This window comes from Bufo bufo, chromosome 5 (assembly GCF_905171765.1).
Source record: "Bufo bufo chromosome 5, aBufBuf1.1, whole genome shotgun sequence".
Classification (NCBI taxonomy): Eukaryota; Metazoa; Chordata; class Amphibia; order Anura; family Bufonidae; genus Bufo; species Bufo bufo.
The window spans coordinates 337,788,423-337,815,152 of record NC_053393.1 but is presented as its reverse complement, the minus strand read 5'-3'; positions in this window follow the sequence as shown (position 1 = coordinate 337,815,152).

The window sequence follows — 26,730 nt, the reverse complement described above, 5'->3', positions numbered from 1 at the left end:
TCTTACCTTCCGTTCCTGTGAGCGCGCGCGCCTGTGTGCGCGCGTTCACAGGAAATCTCGCGTCTCACGAGAGGACGCGCCGGCGCGTCCAGGAGGAATGAATCAACCACCTCCAGGACGCGTCTGTGCGTACAGCGGTCCGGAGGTGGTTAAAGGGAGGCTGATGGTGGGACACTCAGCATGATGCTGACATTTGAACAAATGTGCTATGAAAGTGGATTAGTACACACAAAACAGGCAAAAAAATTAACATGTTATATGCCCTGGATAAAAAATAAAAAACGGAATTTCGAATGGTACGAACATATTGAACTCCAAAAAAGGTATCTTTCAATAACACAGCCTCATATCATACTACATACATTTAGGTTCTTAATTCACTGAGCACAAAAGTCCGGCACATTAAAAAAGGGCCCAACATTAATAAAATCTTGCTTACCTCAACGTGACAATGAGCCTTTCATCTGGAGTAATGATGCGCCTCATATTGGTGTCCATGAAGGTAAGGACAGTACTTAGAGACAGCAAACTATCAAAGGTGCCCACTGACATCCGACAGAACGCAAAGAACTTCTCAGGATGGAGACGAAGATCTTTGTAAAGGCTATGGAAGTGTCCTTTCCGGTAGTGTTGAGACACAATGGGATGGATCTAAAAGGGAACGCTGGCCCCAGCGACGAGAAACAAGCCAGTTCAGTACAACTTCTTCCTCTGAATCATCCGCCATGGTGATGCGAAAGACGAAAAAAAGGGAGAATACAACGACAGCAACGCCAAGCAGCCAACAGAAACTCTGTACCGTGTGGAGAGTATAAAGAAAATGGCCACCGCAAAAAAATATCAGGTGCCCAGCATATATACCTATATTGCTGGGTGTGGATATTCAAATGACATAGATTATTATTATTTTTTTAGTTTGGTCATGTCTGCAAAAAAAAACGGAAGACACACGGAAACGGATCACGGAACAACGGAACCCCATTTTGCCGACCGTGAAAAAATACTGTCGTGTGCATGAGGCCATACAGAGATATTTCTCACACACAGTATAGGTATATGTAAAAATACACCCCAAAACACATTGCCCTACTTCTTCTGAGTACGGCAATACCACATGTGTGACACTTTTTTGCAGCCTAGGTGCGCAAAGGGGCCCAAATTCCAATGAGCACCTTTAGGATTTCACAGGGCATTTTTACGCATTTGAATTCCAAACTACTTCTCACGCTTTAGGGCCCCTAAAATACCAGGGCAGTATAAATACCCCACAAGTGACCCCATTTTGGAAAGAAGACACCCCAAGGTATTCCGTGAGGGGCATGGTGAGTTCAGAGAAGTATTTTTTTTTGGCACAAATTAGCGGAAAATTATTTTTTATTTTTTATTCTTACAAAGTCTCATATTCCACTAACTTGTGACAATTTTTATTTTTTTACATGAACTCACCATGCCCCTCGCGGAATACCTTGGGGTGTCTTATTTCCAAAATGGGGTCACTTGTGGGGTTTTAATACTGCCCTGGCATTTTAGGGGCCCTAAAGTGTGAGAAGAAGTCTGGAATCCAAATGTCTAAAAATGCCCTCCTAAAAGGTACTCATTGGAATTTGGGCCCCTTTGCGCATCTTGGCTGCAAAAAAGTGTCACACATGTGGTATCGCCGTACTCAGGAGAAGTAGGGCAATGTGTTTTGGGGTGTATTTTTACATATACCCATACTGTGTGAGAAATATCTCTGTAAATGACAACATTTTCCATTTGTTTTATACAAAGTTGTCAATTTACAGAGATATTTCTCTCACCCAGCATGGGTATATGTAAAAATACACCCCAAAACACATTGCCCTACTTCTCCTGAGTACGGCGATACCACATGTGTGACACTTTTTTGCAGCCAAGATGCGCAAAGGGGCCCAAATTCCAATGAGTACCTTTAGAATTTCACAGGGCATTTTTACGCATTTGGATTCCGTGAGGGGTATGGTGAGTTCATGTAAGATTTTATTTTTTGTCACAAGTTAGTGGAATATAAGACTTTGTAAGAAAAAACAAAAAAACGAAAAAAAAAATCTATTTCCGATAACTTGTGCCAAAAAAAAAAAATTCTATGAACTCGCCATGCCCCTCAAAAGTGATCTTTATAGCGCCGCAGCGATTTTACTGTGTTTTTGCAGTGATCAGAAAAAAAAATTGTCACTGCGGTGGGGCGGACTGAATGCAAGTGTGCGCACAAGATCAGTCCTGATAGGGAGAACACTGCGTTTTTTGTAGAGCCTATAGAACATGTCCTATTCTTGTCCGCAATTGCGGACAAGAAAATGCATTTTCCATATAGTTCTGGCAATGTGCGGATCCGCAAAATGCGGAAAGCACATTGCCGGTGTCCGTGTTTTGCGGAACCGTGTATCCGTGGATCCGCGGATCCGCAAAACACATACGGACGTCTGAATGGAGCCTTACAGGTGGGTGATTAATGACAGGGGGGTGATCAGGGAGTCTATATGGGGTGATCTCAGGGGTTAATAAGGGGTTAATAAGTGACGGGGGGTTGTAGTGTAGTGTGGTGATTGGTGCTACTTACAGAGCTGCCTGTGTCCTCTGGTGGTCGATCCAAGCAAAAGGGACCACCAGAGGACCAGGTAGCAGGTATATCAGACGCTGTTAACAAAACAGCGTCTAATATACCTTTCTGGGGTTAAAAAAATTGCATCTACAGCCTGCCAGCGAATGATCGCTGCTGGCAGGCTGTAGATCAACCCGTTTACCTTGCGATCCTGTGAACGCACGCTCCTGTGAGCGCGCGTTCACAGGAAATCTCGGCTCACGCGAGATGACGCGTATATGTGTCCAGGAGGAATAACCCGGCCGCCCGCAGGACGCATCCCTGCGGGAGGTGGTTAAGAGGCATTCCGTTTTGATCTGTCATAATACAAGTCTATGGGAATCATAACGGATCCGTCTGGTTCCCGTCATGCAAGGCAAAAAACGTCGACAGGACTTTTTTGTCCGTTCTGCATAATGGGAACCAGACGGATCCGTTATGATTCCCATAGACTTCTATTATGACGGTAGGCAAAACTGAATACCTTTTTAAAGGCTTCCGTTTTGCATTCTGTCATAATACAAGTCTATGGGCAGCATAACGGATCAGTCCTGGTTTCCGTTATGCAGGACTGGACTCTTGCATAATGGATCCGTTATGCTGCCCATAGACTTGTATTATGAAATATCAAAACGGAATTCCTTTTAAAGGCTTCCTTTTTACTTCCATCTTATGGATTCCGTTATAATCATGTTATAAAAGAAAGCCATAGCGGAATACATAAGGCTGATGTGAACCCACCCTAAGTCTGCATGCAGCCATATTTTTTTTCTTTCATATACTGTAAGTCATTCACAAGAAAGCTTCTAAAAAAATAAGTATTTTCCCATAGATTTTCCCAGCACCAATGTGAAAATCACTTTTGTCAAGAGCGTTTCAGTCAGTTCCAATGAAAGCAAGCAGTAAAACTGAGCACATTAAAGATAAGTATCCTCTTTCTCTAAATAATACTTTTCTCTGGGTATAATACTCAAAAGCTTATCCAAAATTGCTCAAAATTTCAAAAGCCTTACCTTGATATATGATTTAGGCATAACCTTGTAGATAATTAGACAATATGGGGGCTCCAGTTTGTCCCAATTAGATGTCTTGCTGTGCAAGTTCAGTTAAAGTTGCCAAAATTGTTATAGCAAAAGCTAGGGTTTATTGATATATTCATTATACAATTCTTTTTGATATGCTCCATTATTTCAGCGTTTCTATAAAGCAAATTCTAACTTTTAAATAGAGTAACTGTAAATTGATAAATAAATGTATAATCAATAAATGGTTTCTTATGTTATTCAAATAATTAACATCTGTATTTAAAGGATTTCTACCACTTCGTTTTCACATAATTAGCTTTCAGACACTAGCGATCCGCTAGTGTCTGCTCTCCCAAACAATCCTAATATAACTGTTTATTGTCCTGCCGTTTCGCAAAAAATCTAACTTATATAGATATGCTAATGAGCCTCTAGTTGCTATGGGGGCGTCATTAGCACCTAGAGGCTCGGTCTACCTTCACAAAATGCCACCGTCCAGTGCGTCCCTCCAGCCCGCCCATCTCCTCCGGAATGCGATCAAGCGGACAAATTCTTGCGCATGTGCCGTGCGCGTCTGTATTCGGCGCATGCGCAGTGAATGTCTGACCGCTTCCCTGCTCAGACATCTCCACTGCGCCTGCGCCGATGACATCATAGTGCTCCGAGGAACAGGCGCAGTGGAGATGTCTGTGCAGGGAAGCGGTCAGACATTCACTGCGCATGCGCCGAATACAGACGCGCACGGCGAAAGAGTGAGAATTCGTCCGCTTGATCGCATTCCGGAGGAGATGGGCGGGCTGGAGGGATGCGCTGGGCGGCGGCATTTTGTGAAGGTAGACCGAGCCTCTAGGTGCTAATGACGCCCCCATAGCACCTAGAGGCTCATTAGCATATCTATATAAGTTAGATTTTTTGCGAAACGGCAGGACAATAAACAGTTATATTAGGATTGTTTGGGAGAGCAGGCACTAGCGGATCGCTAGTGTCTGAAAGCTAATTATGTGAAAATGAAGTGGTAGAAACCCTTTAAAACAATTATTGTGCCAGACTTTTAAAGAGGACCTTTCATGGGTCCTAACATTATAAACTAAGTATCAGGATATGTAGGGCATAGTGCAGGGAGCTAACTGCACTTACTGTTTTTTCTGGGTGCCGCTCCTTTCGCCCGCTGTGGCCCCAGTTGTATTCTCCTGCCTGGTATGCTAATTTTAGCATTGGTACAGGGAGGAGGAGACTGCCCTGTTTCTCAATGGGCGTCTCCTTCTCCCTGGCTATGCCGCGATCCAATCACAGTGGAGAGCATCATAGCCAGGGAGAAGGTGAGGTTTATTTCTCCCTGGCTGCGACGCTCTCTGCTGCGATTGGACAGAGAAAGTGTGATTCCTGGATGAAATATACGGTGAAACAACCAGTGCAGGGCACCTCAGGGCGAAGTTATTTTAGCGGATTCAGCGGGAAGACAAAGTTGTCTCGCAGTATGCGATGGCACTACAGGAAGTGTTGGCCGAGGTGCAGAAAAAAAGAGGCGGACGGAGTAACCGCCATGGGAACTGTAGATCGTATACTGCAGGAACAATTCATTCTGGGACTCTACAGCACTCCCCTGAAACGGGCCCTGAGGAACGAGTTAGGGTGAACTCTCCACTAACCTTTCGACAAATATTAGCAGAGGCAGTGGCACGGAGCAAAGAATAAAGTTATGCGTCCGGAGTGATACGGACCCAGACCGTCACACCCCTCAGGGTTACATAGAGCAAAGAGGTCCTAGTCAGAGTGGTAGAAGACTTACAGAGCTCCCTGAGTGCTATGCAGGAAAATTTGACGCACCTGGAAAAACGGATGGAGTCGTGCTATACCCCTGAAGCTGCCTACCTGGCCCGACAACAGACTTATCAGGCGCCCCCATGGGTTCCTATACCAGAATATCTTCACCCTGATTTACCTTCTCACCAGGCTCCTCAATATCCTCCAAGGAGGCCCGTCAATCAAGACCTAAGGGCATCCCCATACGCAGACAAGGAGAAGGCCGTCAAGGGGCACAGTGTTGGCGGTGTGGAAATTGCGGACATTACCCAGAGAGTGTCGGAGTGATGCGGCTGGACACCCAGAACCGCCATTAAACTTACTGCCCCCACAGTAGTGGAATATACTGTGGGGGGAGGTAGAGATCCAAGATACCCAGTATGGCTCTGCGCACCTGGTCGCAGGGTTTCCCACCATTCGAGCTGAATTTGAAGGCATTCCTGTTGACTGCTTAGTGAATACCGGGTCACAAGTAACGACTATGCCTGAGTCACTCTTCTACCGTTACTTCCAAACACTGGCCAAGCCAGAGCGAGAGACGCTGGGCCGGGTCACAGCGGCCAATCAATAACAGATCCCTGTCACAGGGGTCATGTGGATGAATGTATGGCTATGTGGGCAGGAAGTGGGACGGAAAGCTATCCTGTTGGTCCCCGAGACGTTCAAAGAAGATGTGCCGGTGATAATAAGCATAAATATTCTGTGAGAATTGGATCAGATCATGTTCACCAAACGGGGGCCAGGCTATTGGAAGAAATCCACTTCGCAGAAACCTACTCAGAAAGCATTTCAACCGCTAGGACGGTGAAATTTGCGGGATATCTGGCAGGGGCTAAGATCTTCGTTGCGACCAATAACAATCCCCTGGCCCACCTGGATACTGCCAAGTTGGGAGCCCTGGAGCAATGCTGGGCAGCTCTCCTTGCAAAGTATGACTTCTCAAATCGCTACCATTCTGCTACAGAGAATACCAATGCCGATGGTCTGTCGAGGGTTACTTTTGAAACTCCAGTAGGGGATATGGATGGACAAAAGGAAGAGGATGAAACTCCAGACTTCAGCAAGTTCGTTCCGCCCACAATCGCGGCCCAGACAAGTGGGGAGGGCCGTAAGTTACCAAAGGCATGGGGGAGAACTAATGAGGACTGGGGCCGATTACAGGATGAAGACGCTGGACTGTGGCATATAAAAAGCTGGGTAACCCAGTGATGGAAACCCAACAGAGAAATAAGGAATGATCTGGATGCCGAGATGAAGTCCGTTCTACTTCAATGGGACAAACTGGAAGTGCACAGAGCTGTTCTGTTCCACAAGTGGAAAACTGGAAGTGCACAGAGCTGTTCTGTTCCACAGTGCAGACCAATGACCTAGAGGCGAGGTGGCAAGTAGTAATACCCAAAAGCATGGCACAGGAGATAGCCAAACAAGCCCATGAATTTGGAGCTCACTTTGGGCCAGCCAAGACTTATTAGTGGCTGCAGCGTTATGTACAGTCAGGTCCATAAATATTGGGACATCGACACAATTCTAACATTTTTGGCTCTATACACCACCACAATGGATTTGAAATGAAACAAGATGTGCTTTAACTGCAGACTGTCAGCTTTAATTTGAGGGTATTTAGATCCAAATCAGGTGAACGGTGTAGGAATTACAACAGTTTGCATATGTGCCTCCCACTTGTTAAGGGACCAAAAGTAATGGGACAATTGGCTTCTCGGCTGTTCCATGGCCAGGTGTGTATTATTCCCTCATTATCCCAATTACAATGAGCAGATAAAAGATCCAGAGTTCATTTCAAGTGTGCTATTTGCATTTGGAATCTGTTGCTGTCAACTCTCAAAATGAGATCCAAAGAGCTGTCACTATCAGTGTAGCAAGCCATCATTAGGCTGAAAAAACTAAATAAACCCATTAGAGAGATAGCAAAAACATTAGGCGTGGCCAAAACAACTGTTTGGAACATTCTTAAAAAGAAGGAACGCACCGATGAGCTCAGCAACACCAAAAGCCCCGGAAGACCACAGAAAACAACTGTGGTGGATGACTGAAGAATTCTTTCCCTGGTAAAGAAAACACCCTTCACAACAGTTGGCCAGATCAAGAACACTCTCCAGGAGGTAGTTGTGTGTGTAAAAGTCAACAATCAAGAGAAAACTTCACCAGAGTGAATACCGAGGGTTCACCACAAGATGTAAACCATTGGTGTGCCTCAAAAACAGGAAGGCCAGATTAGAGTTTGCCAAACAACATCTAAAAAAGCCTTCGCAGTTCTGGAACAACATTCTATGGACAGATGAGACCAAAATCAACTTGTACCAGAGTGATGGGAAGAGAAGAGTATGGATAAGGAAAGGAACTGCTCATGATCCTAAACATACCACCTCATCAGTGAAGCATGGTGGTGGTAGTGTCATGGCATGGGCATGTATGGCTGCCAATGGAACTGGTTCTCTTGTATTTATTGATATGACTGCTGACAAAAGAAGCAGGATGAATTCTGAAGTGTTTCGGGCAATATTATCTGCTCATATTCAGCCAAATGCTTCAGAACTCCTTGGACGGCGCTTCACAGTGCAGATAGACAATGACCAAAAGCATACTGCAAAAGCAACAAAAGAGTTTAAGGGAAATAAGTGGAATGTTATGCAATGGCCAAGTCAATCACCTGACCTGAATCTGATTGAGCATGCATTTCACTTGCTGAAGAAAAAACTGAAGGGAAAATGCCCCAAGAACAAGCAGGAACTGAAGACAGTTGCAGTAGAGGCCTAGCAGAGTATCACCAGGGATGAAACCCAGCGTTTATGATTGATGTCTATGCGTTCCGGACTTCAGGCTGTAATTGAGTGCAAAGGATTTGCAACCAAGTACTAAAAAGTGAAAGTTTGATTTATGATTATTATTATGCCCCATTAGGCTACTTTCACACGAGCGTTCGGGTGTCCGCTCGTGCGCTCCGTTTGAAGGGGCTCACGAGCGGCCCCGAACGCATCTGTCTGGCCCTAATGCATTCTCAGTGGAGGCGGATCCACTGAGAATGCATCCGTCTGCCAGCGCTCAGCCTCCGCTCCGCTCAGTGAGCGGACACCTGAACGCTGCTTGCAGCGTTCGGGTGTCCGCCTGGCCATGCGGAGGCGAGCGGATCCGTCCAGACTTATAATGGAAGTCAATGGGGACGGATCCGCTTGAAGATGACACCATATGGCTCAATCTTCAAGCGGATCCGTTCCCCATTGACTTTCAATGTAAAGTCTGAACGGATCCGCTCAGGCTACTTTCTGACTTAGAAAATTTTCTAAGTAATAATGCAGACGGATCCGTTCTGAACGGATGCAAACGTCTGCTTTATCGGAGCGGATCCGTCTGATGAAACATCAGACGGATCCGCTCCGAACGCTCGTGTGAAAGTAGCCTTACTTTTGTTCCCTTAACAAGTGGGAGGCACATATGCAAACTGTTGTAATTCCTACACCGTTCACCTGATTTGGATGTAAATACCCTCAAATTAAAGCTGACAGTCTGCAGTTAAAGCACATCTTGTTCATTTCAAATCCATTGTGGTGGTGTATAGAGCCAAAAATGTTAGAATTGTGTCGATGTCCCAATATTTATGGACCTGACTGTATATTGTCTGCGACTGGAGGCCACGGTTGAGGAAGTTTGCTGACAGTGTTGAGTGTGTGAACTAACTAAAAGCAGGGAACAGAGGGCACCTCTACAGTCCATACAGACTAAAGAACTGCTGGAAGTATTGATGATAGACTACCTCCTTGTGGGACAATCATCAAGAGGTCCACAGTACTGCCTGGTCATGATTGACCACTACAAGTTTTCAGTAGTCTCCCCAACTCAAGAGAAACGTCCCAGAGGCAAGTTGAGTGAGCGTTGGGAGGTGCAGCCATACAAAGTGATCAAGAGAGTGTGACCTAATGGTCCGGTCTACGAAGTGCAGGTTGAAAATTAGGAGTTTGCTTCACGGACTCTACATAGGAATATGCTACGGCCATGCCGGTCTGAAGATCCCGCACCTATTCAGAGGACAACTCCTCCTCCTGCCCCATACCCAGAACTTGTTATCTCCGATGGAAATGAATGTGAAGACTGGTGGACCGTTCCTGACAATGCCGAAGGTCCCCAGGCCGCAGGTTATGAAGCTCCTGCTACAGAACCACTCTAACATCTTGCAGAGAAGAGGAGCCCACAACCACATCCAAATCTCCTGCTGTAAAGGAAGAACCCAGGTTAACAGCTCCCAGTGGAGAAAGTCAGGTCTTAACAGATAGTCAAGACCTCCAGAGATCCAGGAGGTCTACTGCAGGGGTTCCACCAAACAGGTACACTGCTGATCAGTTTATTTGGTATGCCTATATATATTGTGGACAATCTTGTACTGCCGTTTAAATGTTCCATTAACCCCTTTTGTTTTCTATGGACTATATCACATGGCCCAGGATGGCCACCTTTAAGTGGGGAGGCATGTAAGAGTCAGCCTTATAGTAACCAAATTACATTGCACTGACATCTCTGGTGATAATGCTGCACACAGGCTGTGATATCCTCCTCCAGCCACAAGAGGCTGCTGTGTCTTGGAATAAGGGAAAGGACAAGCTGAAAGAAGATAATTGTAGGATTTTACTCATTTATGACGTAAAGTCATGATTTTATGAAAGACACGGAGGCGAGTATTGCTTAACTCTTTCTTTCCTTAAAATAGCAGCAAAGAAGATAATCTGAAAAAATCATCATTACAGAGGTAACATAAGCCCCTCCCCCTTAGTCCTCCATAAAGGGACCTCCTCCACATCTCCACTTCCTCTTTCTTTGGTAACGGATCTGCAAACTGAAACTGGAAACCGCCGGGAATCCAAACAGCCGGCGTGACTTCAAACGATGCTCAACAACGGAACAATCCTCAAACGAAATCCTGGTAGGACGTGACAACACTGGGGAACACCAACCACAGACTGCTGGGCTCTGTAATCAACCTGGAAAGAAACATAGAAATAAATAGCGAGGAGCCAAGAGGAGCTCTAAATAGTTGTACTGATACCGTCACAGGTAATGCAAAGGACATCAACAATTTTATGCATATATGAAATAATACAAAAATATTAATAAAGGGAGGGATAAAAGAGAGGGTGGGGCAATACTCGCCTCCGTGTCTTTCATAAAATCATGACTTTACGTCATAAATTAGTAAAACCCTACAATTTTATATCAAGACACGGAGGCTTCATATTGCTAGTTTAAAGCCGACTCACAATGGATGAAAACACATGCGGGCCCGGTCTGAAGTAGGCACCCCGAACCGAATGCGCCGTGAAAATGGAGGTGTCAATGCCAGAAAGGGATAAAACCCATTTCACCCAACGAGATAAAGTGACACTAGTGACAGGAAGGTGAGGCCGACGGAAAGAGATGAACAGCTGCGAACGAGAAGTAGACCTCAGATGCGAAGTCCGCGCTTCGTATTCCCTAAGACATGCAACCGGACACAGGATAGAGGATTCCCGAAAGGCCGGATAATCCACAGACTTATTACTGGTCTTAGTGCGACGTGAGATATTAAAAGTCACACCTTCCGGGGTAAACGAACGAGCATCGTAGTCCAACGCCCGAACGTCCGAAACCCTCTTACAGGAGACCAGACAAAATAAAGTAACTAACTTGGCCGAAAGCTGACGCAAAGAGAGTTCCGAATTGACCGGCCAAGATGACAGAAAAGATAAAACTACAGATACGTCCCAAGAACTCGAAAAACGAGGACGGGGAGGCCGCGTAAGGCGAGAACCCCTAAGCAAACGACAAACCAGGGGATGACGCCCAGCTGGGTAGCCTTCGAACCCCCTATGGCCAGACGAAATGGCCGACCTAAAAACATTAATGGTACGATAGGCTTTACCATCCTTGTACAAAGAAGAAAGGAACAAGATAATATTATTCACCGAGGTTGTAACGGGATCCAGATTCCTGAGCAGGCACCAACCAGACCAAGACTGCCATGCCGACTTGTAAGCTCGTCTGGTGCCGGGGGCCCACGCGCTCTCCAATAGGAACCTAGCCGTCTCTGAAACATCCGTGGGTGGATCGGAGTTCCCGAAATCCTGCAAGCCAGCAGGCGCAGGGAGCCGGAAACTACAAGAGGGTGTGATTGATTCAACGGCCCCCGTAATAGGGCCGCTGAGTGGGGCAACAACAGAGGATAGTCCACCAACAACTCCAGGAGCTGAGGGAACCACGATTGAGTGTTCCAGAACGGGATCACTAAGACCAACTCCGCCTCTTGGTAACGTACCATGACCAGGACCCGTGGAATCAGGGAGAAAGGAGGAAAAGCATACATCAGGTTCCCTGACCACCGTTGTAAGAAGGCATCTACTGCCTCCGCAGATGGGTCCGGCCCTTCAACTGAAGTACCTGGGGAGCTGGGCGTTCCAACGAGATGCGAAGAGGTCGATGGAAAACGGACCCCAGAGGGATAACACAGAAGCGAAGATTTCCTCGTCCAATCTCCAATCGCTGGAGTCGGACATGAAACGAGAGCTCCAATCGGCCCGAGTATTGTGGAGTCCCGGTAAGTACTCCGCCACCACCGAGACGTTGTTGGAGAGGCAAAAGTCCCAAAACTCCTTGGCCAGATGAGTTAACATCTTGGAACGGGTGCCACCCATAGAGTTGATATACCGGACCGCAGAGACGTTGTCCATCCGCAGGCGTACACATGCTCTGGCCCGTCCGTTGACAAAACTGCGGATCACAAAGGATCCCGCAAGGAGCTCCAGGGCATTGATGTGCAGGGATGATTCTGAGGACGCCCAAGGGCCTCCGGTGGACATCCCCTCGCAATGGGCCCCCCAGCCCAGGAGACTGGCGTCTGACTCCACAACCAGGTCCGGACGAGGGCCAAAAATGGCCCTCCCGTTCCACGTGGACAGATTGGCAATCCACCAAACTAGCTCGTCCCGAGTGTCTGAGTCTAGAATGATGAGGTCCGCATAGGTGGCTCCCGCCTGCAGATGAGCAATCTTCAGGCGTTGCAAGGCCCGATAATGCAGTGGGGCTGGGAAAATCGCCTGGATAGAGGACGATAGGAGACCTATCACTCTGGCCAACTGGCGAAGAGATACCTGAGGCAGAGCCAACGTGCGACGCAATTCCTTGCATATGGAACTGACCTTTACTGTGGGGAGACTGAGAGACAGAGCCTCTGAATCCACCAGGAAACCTAGGAACTCCAAAGTCCTGGACGGGATAAAACAGGATTTCTCCCGGTTGATAATGAACCCTAAACTGGTGAGAAGGGACATTGCCAGATGAAGATGATCCAGGATGGTGGAATAATCCTTGGCCATGATCAGGATTTCGTCCAGATATACTATAAGCCTCACCCCTCGGCTGCGGAGCCAGGCCATGACCGGGCGAAGCAATTTTGTGAAGCACCATGGGGCGGATGACAGGCCAAAGGGGAGGCACGTGAACCGCCACAGGGCGTTCCGCCAACGGAACTGCAACAGATCCCTTGAGGATGGAGCAATTGGTACAGAAAGGTATGCGTCCTTTAGGTCTAGTTTCACTAGCCAATCCTGAGGAAGTAGCATATCCCGAAGGAGGTGAATGCCCTCCATCTTGAAATGCCGGTATCTCACAAAGGAATTTAGGGCCTTCAGGTTTATAACTGGCCGGAATTGACCCCCTTTTTTCTCCACGAGGAAGATATTGCTGATCACTCCCTGAGGGGATCGGGAGGCTGGTTCTATGGCTCCTTTCAGGAGCAACTGATTTAATTCCTCGTCTATGAGGAGTTGGGCCGACAAGGACGTCTGAATGTGTGGAAGGGACCTTAAAAGATACGGGCTTGACACAAGCTCTATGTGGAACCCTAGTATTGTGGATAAAATCCATGGGTCTGAAGTGACAGTGGCCCACACATGGGAAAAGAAACGGAGTCTGCCCCCTATACATAGGTCCGAAAAAGGGGGAAGAAACTGTTGACTTACCGAAAGGGCGTCGAAGGTTCGGTTGTCCCCGATAAGATCTGCCTCGTCCAAAAGAACCCCGCGCTGGAAAGAAGGATGGAGGTTGTCTGGGGTCCTGACCAGAGGACCGGAAGGATGACGAAGAGGGACCTCGTCCCGAGCCACGGGACTGGAAGGAGGAACGGCCGGCCAGACGGCCCCTTGAACTGCCGGCCCTGGAGGAAAACCGGTTACTGAAAACCTTGCGCATAGAGGTTTGCACCTTATCAAGGGCAGTAAATGTGCCCACAAATTTTCCCAGCTCCTTTATAAAGGGATCACCAAAAAGGAGTCCCTGGGCGTCTTTGCCCGACTCAGTAAGGGCCATGTTGGCCAACTTAGGTTCCATCTTGATTAAAATGGCCTTCCTGCGTTCTATGGCAATAGAAGTGTTGGCGTTGCCTGCCAGGCATATGGCCCGTTGGACCCAGCCTCTAAGTTCCTCCGGGTCTACTAGCCTGCCCTCAGACTTAGCAGATTCCGCCAAGTCAAAGATTTTGGCGAGTGGCCCCATAATGTCCAATAACTTGTCCTGGCATGCCCGAAGGGCTGAGTCCAGGCCTCTACGGGGACTAAACCCTGACTTAGACAGAAATTGTACGACCTTAGGGTCGACTGTGGGCGTTTCACATACCCTGTTTGGTATAGTTGGACGTGGGCATTCAGCCCGCAGCTTGTTCCTAGCCTCCTTGCTAAGGGGCTTGCGGGCCATGGACTCAATATAGCTAGCGACATGAGGAGCCGGCAGCCACTCGGATGACCTGGGATGATGGAGTGAGTCCGGGTCAAATAATGGGGAACCAGATGGATCCGTAAGGGGTGCCTGTGCGTCGGTCGTCGCAGGCGACTTAGACGTAGACGGCCGGGAAACCGGATCAGGCTGCCCCTCATCCAGGTCAAACTCATCTCCCTCAGAGTTAACTGGGGAAAGCAACTCAACCTCCTCCTCAGACTCCTGAGAGTCAGAGTCTGGTTGCGGCTGGGCTCTAGCCGCTTTCCAGTTCCGTGCACATTCTGCCTTGCGCGGATGGGCTCGTTTGCGCGACCGGAGCGCGCTGTCAGATGATGGAACTAAGCCATCGGTCAATGAGTTTCTGGAGGTATTAGGCAAAGACACAGTAGTATCCTGTGTCAAGGTAACTGTCTGGGCACAGAGGACCTGAGACAGGGAGCTGGTGAGAGCTGAGGAAACAGAGCCCATAGCAGACAAGATAGCGTCTGAAATGGACTGTTGTAAGGCCCTAGCCTGGGCATCTGCCATGGAAGGAATAGCTGCCCCAGAAGGGGGGGGCACAGCCTGGGGAGCAACATTATTGTGATCTAGCAAAGGGCTGTTAGCGACCAGAGAGGGGGCTGGAACCAGGGACATGATGGCAGATATGGGTAAACCCAAAGCTACCTAAAATAACGACCCTATTAGGTAACTAACACAGGCGACAGGCAGGAGCGGTAAGCCGAGGTGACCGTGGACGCTGTACTGAGCTCCTTCCGAAATCTCGCGCGATCTCAGAAGCCGGGAAAACCAGAAGAGGCCGGTGAGTGCGCGCGCGCCCGAAATCCCGCAATCGCGAGATCTCGGGCGCAACCCAAAATGGCCGCCGAACTCCCGCGATACAACAGACGCGGCAGAAGAAGGAGAAGAAAAAGAAAATGGCGCCGAAGCGGGACCGCAGAAGGGACCGGAGACCCCCCAGAGGCCGGTAAGAAACAACCAAGGGCCGCGATGCGGCCGGAGACCACCGAAGAGTGGGAATAGCCTCCGGAACCGAAAGAATGGCAAAGACAAACGCCGAGAACGAACAATGAAAAACGGGGGGAAAAAAGACACCCAGATACAATAAATCACAAAGGGGGAGAAAACGCGACCCCTAAAAGAAATCCCTAAGGAAAAAAAAACAACTGCAAAGACAATGTCTAAGGCAAAACACAGGTAGTCAACGAACAAAATCAATAAATACACACAAATCTTACCCCCATAGCCCAGAGGACTATGGTGGGGTACTTATCTGAATAGCAGCAGCAAAGAAAGAGGAAGTGGAGATGTGGAGGAGGTCCCTTTATGGAGGACTAAGGGGGAGGGGCTTATGTTACCTCTGTAATGATGATTTTTTCAGATTATCTTCTTTGATGCTATTTTAAGTAAAGAAAGAGTTAAGCAATATGAAGCCTCCGCGTCTTGATATAAAATTAAGTTTTTTCTGGGCTGTGCTAGAAGTTGCCGGGTCTTTCTGGAGAGGGAGAGAGATTGGCTGCTGGGAGATATAAGAGAAAGAGACTGGCTGTTGGGAAAGATAACAGCAAGAGACTATAAGAGGAGATTTCTTCCTTACAGCTGTGGAGCAGAATACAGAGACTGCAAAGTGTGTTTCAGAGGAGTGAGATCGTGTCATTCAGAGACCAGTGACAAGCCTGATTCTTCCTGTCAGAGCTGCACTAGGTGAAGTCCTGCATCTGCTGTAATCCTACCAGAGAGAAAGAGAGACCACGCTGGGACAAGCGAGCGACCGGACCTGGTGCCAGACTGCAACTTCCGTCACGTACCGGACTAATGGAAATTTGCAGAACTGTGAGTGGCACCGGTGCTAATTTGCGATAGGTTATAGAGTAAGGGAATTTCAGTGCGCTGTAGAAGCGTCCCCTAGGTAGCAGGACTAGATAGGAAAGTATTAGTGAGAGTAGCTTGTAAACTGTCTGTTTGCTGTTTAGCTTATTCTGTTTTCCATGCAAAATTCTATTACCATTGTTGCTGATTTATGTACACCTGTTTATACCATTTCTGTAATTAACCCATTGCACCTCTGGTGCGGTGGTACTGTACTGTTAATCCGATTTTCCGGCAGTTACATTTTGTTCTTTAATAAACCCGGTGTATCCTTCAGCCTTCTTGTCTGCTGTACTGTATTTGGATCCTGCCTTGCGGTCTCCCTCCTCTGACCATTACAGGTACATCGTATGCTACTCGAGAGACTACCTGTGAGGAACATGAGGGAAGGGAAATAGAAGTGCACTCCTAAGTACAGGCTAATGGGGGCCACATGTGAGAATATTTAGAGTTGGTGTTTAAGAAGGTATGGGGCAAGAAACTATAGGGTCAGCACACATTTGCACCTAGTCCTACAATCCAGCCACTGAATTCTAATGCAGTATTATCTGCCCTAGCCTATTGAATTAAAGGTCCCCTGATGAACCAATATATCTTAGGCATTGGAGAAACACGTTGGGACGCAACCTGGGATCAGAAATTGTAAAGCCTGGCACAATTATAGTTACCTTTGGGGTCTTTGAGGGTTTAGCCACTGAGAAGCGGGGTCGCCCCTGACGGGGCGGGTGCTCCACTTTTAGGCAGGGGTAGTGGAAAGGAGAAATCGGGGAAGCTGACCTGGCTTCACAAACTAACCCCACTTCTCTTCAGAAATCTAGACAAAATAAAGGAACCTTTGATGGACAAGAAAGAAATATATCTGGAAAAACCCACATTTATTTCCTGATCCTCATTACGGTAAAAAAACATAAGAAGGTATAACTAAGTAGAGATGGGCTGGATACTATATTGATCTAAGCCCCACCATATTTCAACTTACCCTAAAGGAACCTATATCAAGAATTTTTGATGCCTGATATACAGTTTGTTTAATACTTATCTGAATACCATATTTTTCGCCCAATAAGACACACTTTTTCCTCCCCAAAATGGGAGGAAAATGCCCCTGCGTCTTATGGGGCGAATGCTGGCAGTTTTACATCGCTGGATGCGATGTACGGAGCGGGGGCCGGGGGAGGGACTGGGAGGAGGAGCTGGGGGCCGGCAATAGAGGTGGGGCGGGGCGGTCACTGTTCTATATCCCCGCCCCACCGCTCCGGTATAATAATATAAAATGTATTATTGAATTAAAAGTTATTAAACATGCCCCCCTCACTCCTAATAGTACCGTATATGCGAATTTCTTCTGTATAATGCCGGCAGGCAGGACGGGCGGGTGGAGCGTAACTCCCTGATGTCACGTGCCTGCGCCGCCTCCTTTATGAATGAAGCAGGCGGCGCAGACAAGTGACGTCACTGAGGGACGCGCCGGCCGCCCGGCCCGCCTGCCGGCATTATACAGAAGAAATTCGGATATAAGGTACTATTAGGAGTGAGGGGGGCATGTTTAATAACTTTTAATTCAATAATACATTTTATATTTGTATGCCGCGGCGGGGGGGGGGCACACGGAATCTGTAAATGGCACAGTTAAGGGGTGGGGGTCTGTGGATGGCACTGTTATGGGGTGGGGGGTCTGTGGATGGCACATATATAACAGTGCCAGCCACAGATCCCCCCCCTGTAACAGTGTCCGTCATCCACAGATCCCCCCATAAGTGTCCGTCATCCACAGATCCCTCCATAAGTGTCCGTCATCCACAGATCCCCCATAAGTGTCCGTCATCCACAGATCCCCCCATAAGTGTCCGTCATCCACAGATCCCCCCATAAGTGTCCGTCATCCACAGATCCCCCCCATAAATGTCCGTCATCCACAGATCCCCCCCATAAGTGTCCGTCATCCACAGATCCCCCCCATAAGTGTCCGTCATCCACAGATCCCCCCCATAAGTGTCCATCATCCACAGATCCCCCCATAAGTGTCCGTCATCCACAGATCCCCCCATTAGTGTCCGTCATCCACAGATCCCACCCATAACAGTGTCCGTCATCCACAGATCCCACCCATAACAGTGTCCGTCATCCATAGATCCCACCCATAACAGTGTCCGTCATCCATAGATCCCCCCATAACAGTGTCCGTCATCCACAGATCCCTTCATAACAGTGTCCATCATCCACAGACCACCATTAGTTCCAAACCCACCAAAAGCACACCTTTTGGTTAAAAAAATTTTTTTTCTTATTTTCCTCCCCAAAAACCTAGGTGCGTCTTATGGGCCGGTGCGTCTTATAGGGCGAAAAATACGGTATATAGTTATGTAAATGTGGGTTTTTTAATGCTATTATTAAAAGTTTTTTTTTTTTAAATAAGGACAGTGGCGTACATATAGAAATATAGGCCCCACAGCAAGGATCAAACCAGGCCCCCAAACAGGACAGAAAGATTTCTGCCTTAACCTTTTTCAATGACCCTTGGGCCATTTTTCCACTGCTTCATTTGATAAAAGTTGTTCCTTTAGACTGCTCAACCTGCGGCCCTCCAGCTGTTGTAAAACTACAACTCCCACAATGCTCTGCTGTAGGCTGATAGCTGTAGGTTGTTTGGGCATGCTGGGAGTTGTAGTTTTACAACAGCTGGAGGGCCGCAGGTTGAGCATGCCTTCTTTAAAGGGTAGAGTCCTGACCAAGTTTTCAACTCCAGTAGAAGAGGAGATAATCCCTACAAAGACTGGGCCCCTTCTTGCCCTAGACCCCATAGCAGTCGCATGGTCTGCAGCTATGGTAGTTCCGCCCATTAATAGGGGTAATTTTCAGTCAGTGATAGTGTTATAAACCTCTAAAGTAATTTACATCAGTGATAGGTAGTTTCTGGGGTAGTTTTCTATATTTTATGTGTAACATATAAAGAAGACTCATGTGCCAATACAAAAAACCCTGTTTTCATACTACTCTACCGCTGATGTTGTATGAATTCCATTAGTTATATTGTAACCCAGAGCTCATTAACGAAAGGCTTTAAGGCTCCAGTAAGCATATGGAGCATATCAGTATACTATACACTGCTGCATTCTCTTCATTAAAGCACAGTAAATATAACAGTTACAGTGTATGGTGAAACTCATTCATGGGATGCTCCTTGTGGCACATAAATACAATGAAAGTGCATAGTAACATCTACAAAGTGTAAGATAAATGTAAGCAGTAATGTGTGGTGTATAGGGATGAGCGAACATGTGTTTTTCGAGTTCGGGGTTTGGGTTTTATTACAATTCCATTATGGATTCCGTTACCATGGCCTTCTCCTGCATAAAGGAAACCAGATGGATCCGTTATGCGGCCCATAGACTTCTATTATGACGGAATGCCTCTTAAAGGCATTCCGTTATGCATTCCATCATAGAATCCCGTTATAGACCGTGGTATTGGAATCCATAATGGAATTGTAATAAAACCCGAACCCCGAACTCAAACTTGTAAAACACAAGTTCACTCATCCATAGTGGTGTATATTAATAATCAGAATACTGTATGTGTTTAACATCTAATAGTTTCAAATATTTATACTAAATATAACAGTAGGTTATCAAGATTGAATTTTGAGAATTTTGTAAAAATTAACTGTTAAATGAGCTGAAATTAAAGCATTGTAGTACAGTTATTATGTGTGACAATTGTCAAAAACAGTGCTTTCATCTTCATTTTTAATTCTCCATGGGCAGCTGGAATATGCACCAAAGTTATGCTGAGGCATATGCCCCAGCATAGACATGGCATATCCTCTCACAGGACGTGTGACAGACTAAAATCTACGGTAGCCTCCTATCTACTATTGATAGCCTCAAAAGTAATCATTATACATCAAAGTAAAACGTGAAAAGTGCAATCACAGTATTCCGAAACAAATCAAAAATAATGTGCCAAGTGCAAACAAGTAACATTTCATGAAAACCAGCAAGGTAATCCCAGTATGTTGAAGCAAATAAAAAATTAAATTAAACAGCGAGGGTTAACAGCAAAACAAACATCAATATTGATTACCCTGATTCTGCAATTTATATCCCACATGTAGGAATGAGCAAACCCATGGATGTTCGGGTTTGACGGGTTCAGCCGAACTTTAGTTCAAAGTTTGGTTCGGGTACCTAAACTTGACTCGAACTTGACTCTGCACCCGAACCTCATAAAATACAATGGGGACAAGAACTTTGGTGCTGTAAAATGGCTGTAAACTAATCGTAGTAAGTGCTAGAGGGCTGCAAAAGGAAGCAAAATGGATGTAATTGCACTGTAATCAAATGTGGATAGGGAAATAACATAGAATAGAAAAAAAATATCTGGAACCAGGAGGCAGAGGTCCAAGAGGAGTAGGAGGTGGAGGAAGTAGTGGGCTTGGCGGTGTAGGTCGTAAAAGGCTTAGGAGGCAAATGAGGTAACCAACAGTTTTTTTTTTTTCTTTATTTCTTTTTTTCTTTGTTAATTCTGTGTGCGATCTATAGGCATTTTTTGGGGATGAGGCCGGTATACTTCTCTGCTCTGCCAATATAGCAAATAATCTTGAACCAGGAAGTGGACAATTTGGGGAGGCCCCAAAACAATGGGAAAAGGCAAACATAACAAAGTGTGCTGGAGTATAACAATGGCTGGGTGTGGCCGGTATACTTTACTATGCCCAAGGTATGAACAAGTCCTGTGGGATCCATGACTGGTTCATTTAATGAACGTGAGCTTGTCCCCTGTTATACAAGCGGGTGTAGACCCACTGCGCCACTGACTGGCTATACTATGGAGGGACGTGACTAAGCAACTACCTTGGTCTTCACTAAAGCCTCTGATGGTAAGGATAGGCTTGGGCCATTAGGGTAGTTGCCAGATGCCACTCCAGAGCAGTCCACGAGTCAGTGGCAGCTGACCAGGGGGTGAGAGATATCGGTGCAAGCACCGAGGGGAAGTATGTGGTCAGAAAGTCTGGGGACAGGGCAGGCAGCGATCAAGCAAGGTCTGTAAATGAAGTCCAAGGTCAGAGGCAGGCGGCAAACAGGCAAAATCCGATAATTCCAAAAGCAGGGTAAGGTACACAGCAAATCAGAACTTGAAAAACACCTTCACACTTGGAACTAGACAAGCTAGTGACCATGAGTTGCTCAGGAATCTTCCTGTGGTAGGAAGTGCCTTTAAATACTTCCTGCAATCCAGCCATAGGCTGTTGAGACAGAGTGTATATGCTGCCTCACAATGGAGGAGAGACACACCCATACAAACCCTAACAAACAGTACAGGTCTCCAGCAGGAAGTAAACACTGTCTGGCATGGAGCACAGATGCAACAGTTAAGCTACCTGCTGCCCGTGCTTGTCAGCACAGAGCATGGCAGCAGGTATGGGCAGCAGCACCGGCACAGACCGCTGGGCTAACAGTACCCCCCTTACACCCCCTCTCCTCAGGCCTGGCCCTAGACAAAAAAATTTTTAGAAGAGAGGTATTGATTTTCTCACTAGGTTTCCAAGATATTTCCTCAGGGCCAAACCTCTTCCAACCCACAAGAAACAGGGTTTTACCTCTACTCTTTTTCATCCCCAGAATAGCCTTCACTTCATAGACGTTTTCATCATTGACCACAACAGGAGCTGAGACAGGTCTTTTGACAAAACGAATCAGGATGACGGGTTTCAGCAGGGAGATGTGGAAGGAATTCGGTACCCGGAGAGAGGCTGGCAGCTTAAGCTTGTAGGAAGCATCATTAATTTGTTTGAGGATCTCAAATGGACCAATGAAGCGTGGACCCAATTTTTAAGAGAGCATTTTAAGCCTGATGTATTTGCAGGCAAGCCACACTTTATTACCAGGATGGAACTTAGGAGAATCTCTATGTCTTTTATCAGCAGCCTCCTTCATGCGCACAGAAGCCTCCCTGGTATCCTCCCAGATTTTAGAGAACTCTCTTAAAGTTGCATCTGCTGCAGGGGTACCAGAAGTAAAAGACACCGGAAGTGGGATGTTAGGTTGTTGACGTAAACAAAAAAATTGTGATTTCTTGAATGATAAAATGAATAGAAATCCAGAGACACATTCAAAAGATTACAAAGAGCTCTCCAGAACTTAGATGTGAACTGCACAATACAGTGGGGAAAACCATGGAGGTGAAAAATGTGTTCAATACATTTTTTGGCCAGCTGAGCAGCAGAAGGAAGACCAGACAGAGGGACGAAGTGTGCCATTTTGAAAAAACGATCCACCACAACCCAGATCACAGAACACCTAGAGGACAAGGGTAGATCAGAAATAAAATGCATGGCTATCTGTTGCCAAGGAGCCTCAGTAACAGGAAGAGGAAGTAAGAGGCCCGCTGGACTTTGCTTGTAGGTTTTATACTGTGCTCATGACGGACAGGCAGCGACAAACTCTTGGATGTCTTGCCGCATGGATGGCTACCAGTACCGTTGAGCAATGAATTTGAAAGTCTTTAATTGTCCGGCATGACCTGCAATTTTTGAGGAATTGACCCCACACTAGAACTTGCTTCCTGAGGTTCTGTGCAACAAAAGTCTTTCCGGGCGGAATCTTAGACAACTTGACAGGACATACAGCAATTTTTGTGGGATCAATGATGTGTTGAGGCTCCTCCTCCCGATCAGTAGCATCAAAGGACCTCGAGAGAGCATATGCTTTGATACTCTTTTCTGCGGCACAGAAATGAAGAATGAAATCAAAACGAGCAAAGAATAAGGACCATCTGGCTTGACGAGGATTCATTCTTTGTGCGGACTGCAAATAGGTCAGATTTTTGTGGTAGGTGTAGATCACCACAGGATGGGATGCTCCCTCAAGGCAGTAATGCCATTCCTCCAGTGTCATATTGATGGCCAATAACTCCCTGTCCCTAATTGAATAGTAGTGTTGAGCGCAAATATTCGAATCGTGAATTTTAATCGCGAATATCGCCACTTCGAGAATTCACAAATATTTAGAATATAGTGCTATATATTTGTATTCGCAAATAGTGTTAAATATACTAATCACAAATTTATCGCAAATATATCACATTGCTGATTTTCGCAATCAAGAAAACATGACTGGAGATCGCAAATTTGTGAATTTATGGCGAATATTCGGACAATAATTTGCGAAATATTGCAAATTTGTATATTGCCTATGCCGCTCATCATAATTGATTAGTTGTGCTCAGGAGCACGGAAGTCCCTGGAGAAGAAACCACAGGTTACCATCTTACCGGAGGAACAGGGGTGTAGCTAGAACTGACTGGGCCCCACAGCTAATTTTTGTACCGGGCCCCTCCCAACTTAATGGACGCACTTATACACACACTAACCACATACATGGATGCACTCATACAGGCACTCACCACATACATGGAGGCACTCACCACATACATGGACGCACTCATACAGGCACTCACCACATACATGGAAGCACTCATGCAAGCAATCACCACATACATGGATGCACTCATACAGACACTTACCAAATACATGGACGCACTCATACAAGCACTCACCACATACATGGACACACATGGATATATATATATATATATATATATATACACACAGTATATTGTGGCAATGTGAACATTGAGGTGTTATTTCCCCAGGTTCAAGTCCGGGACTTGAGGCATGCTCATGTCCAGGGATCCTATTTAATCCTGCTACTGGATCTTGGGTGTGTCTCACTCTGGAGTGTCTTGTGAATCAGAGTCCTGGTGAGGCTCTATGTGAGTGGTCTCAGCCGGGTGGGCTGAGGGGCCACAAGGCTAGGCGATAGCCTGAACTTTGGGGGACGCGGTGACGCCTGTAAAACAAGGATCATGAGGCCAGAGTCGGGAGGACTACTGGGCCACAATCCCCCAAAAGGTATTGAAGTGTCACAGCCTGGAGGTTGCTGGACTGAATGGCTGCGGAAAGCCGCATTTGTGTTCCATGTGTGAACAGGGCTCTCTAGGTGAGTCAGGGATACGCTTATGTGTTTAGTTAGAGCCTAGCCTAAAAGGGTTTGTTATTTTGTGTGGATGTCACACGTGATAAGTTGAAACTGCGACTTCTTAACCTGTGCTTTGCTAAAGTGTCTGAAATAAAGCAAGAGTTTGAACATTATAACCGTGTCTGTGAAGATATCTGTGACCCCCTGAAAAGAGACGATCCCCTACAATACAGGGAGTGCAGAATTATTAGGCAAGTTGTATTTTTGAGGATAAATTTTATTATTGAACAACAACCATGTTCTCAATGAACCCAAAAAACTCATTAATATCAAAGCTGAATATTTTTGGAAGTAGTTTTTAGTTTGTTTTTAGTTTTAGCTATTTTAGGGGGATATCTGTGTGTGCAGGTGACTATTACTGTGCATAATTATTAGGCAACTTAACAAAAAACAAATATATACCCATTTCAATTATTTATTTTTACCAGTGAAACCAATATAACATCTCAACATTCACAAATATACATTTCTGACATTCAAAAACAAAACAAAAACAAATCAGTGACCAATATAGCCACCTTTCTTTGCAAGGACACTCAAAAGCCTGCCATCCATGGATTCTGTCAGTGTTTTGATCTGTTCACCATCAACATTGCGTGCAGCAGCAACCACAGCCTCCCAGACACTGTTCAGAGAGGTGTACTGTTTTCCCTCCTTGTAAATCTCACATTTGATGATGGACCACAGGTTCTCAATGGGGTTCAGATCAGGTGAACAAGGAGGCCATGTCATTAGATTTTCTTCTTTTATACCCTTTCTTGCCAGCCACGCTGTGGAGTACTTGGACGCGTGTGATGGAGCATTGTCCTGCATGAAAATCATGTTTTTCTTGAAGGATGCAGACTTCTTCCTGTACCACTGCTTGAAGAAGGTGTCTTCCAGAAACTGGCAGTAGGACTGGGAGTTGAGCTTGACTCCATCCTCAACCCGAAAAGGCCCCACAAGCTCATCTTTGATGATACCAGCCCAAACCAGTACTCCACCTCCACCTTGCTGGCGTCAGAGTCGGACTGGAGCTCTCTGCCCTTTACCAATCCAGCCACGAGCCCATCAAGACTCACTCTCATTTCATCAGTCCATAAAACCTTAGAAAAATCAGTCTTGAGATATTTCTTGGCCCAGTCTTGACGTTTCAGCTTGTGTGTCTTGGTCAATGGTGGTCGTCTTTCAGCCTTTCTTACCTTGGCCATGTCTCTGAGTATTGCACACCTTGTGGTTTTGGGCACTCCAGTGATGTTGCAGCTCTGAAATATGGCCAAACTGGTGGCAAGTGGCATCTTGGCAGCTGCACGCTTGACTTTTCTCAGTTCATGGGCAGTTATTTTGCGCCTTGGTTTTTCCACACGCTTCTTGCGACCCTGTTGACTATTTTGAATGAAACGCTTGATTGTTCGATGATCACGCTTCAGAAGCTTTGCAATTTTAAGAGTGCTGCATCCCTCTGCAAGATATCTCACTATTTTTGACTTTTCTGAGCCTGTCAAGTCCTTCTTTTGACCCATTTTGCCAAAGGAAAGGAAGTTGCCTAATAATTATGCACACCTAATATAGGGTGTTGATGTCATTAGACCACACCCCTTCTCATTACAGAGATGCACATCACCTAATATGCTTAATTGGTAGTGGGCTTTCGAGCCTATACAGCTTGGAGTAAGACAACATGCATAAAGAGGATGATGTGGTCAAAATACTCATTTGCCTAATAATTCTGCACGCAGTGTATATATATATATATATATATTGTAAAGGGTTACACTCTCAGGTAGGGCGGCGATGACAGATTCTCTTGCAGACTGCAGGGTTAAAGTCCAAATGTTGCTTTATTTATCACACTCCGACAATACAGGCAACCCCAGTTATAATTACCTGGGTAAGCTGAACGTCCAGCACCACAAAACATAAACCAAAATAAACACCTGCCCGTCTGGGCTCTGGCTAATACAGTGAAGTTCCTAACTCACCTATTGAACACAGAACTCGGCTTCTCTAGCCAGCTTCCCAGACTTTCTCCAGGCCTCACTCTCCTAGACTGACAGCCTGGACTATGCTTTGCTTCAGCTGGGGATCCCTCAGGCTAGGGGGAAAACCTGTCCCGGAATGGGGTGGACTGGGGAGGTCCCTCTACCAATCCTACCTTCTCCCAGTCCAATAAAATCCAGCCCATAAACTTAACAAAACTGTCTCAGCAACCTACACATTGCTGAGACCATTTTAACCTTCTGGATTTTATTTTCCTCACCCAGTTGAGGAAGCTGGGTGGTATATAACCCCTTCCAGGACTCTACCATACACTTTTCTGTTCACCTTACCACAATATATATATATATATATATATATATATATATATATGAGTGCGGATTTTCTCTGGTAGACAGGCTAGCGGACGCAGTACAGAGGCAACCACAAAGTCTTTAACTTAAACAGTTCAGTGTTTTATTCACACATAAGGAAAAATAAAGGAACGGTTTGCAGTCTCGGTATTTGTTCACACCATAAAAAGTTCACAGAACAAAAGCCTTCACCTGGTCAGCAGTTTTTCCACCCACAGTCCACAGCAGGCTTTAGGGCCTGTTTCCCAGCAGGTGTCTCTCGGTGAGATGTGGCTTCTTTCACTCCCAGGAAAGTTCTCTGTTCCCAAACACAC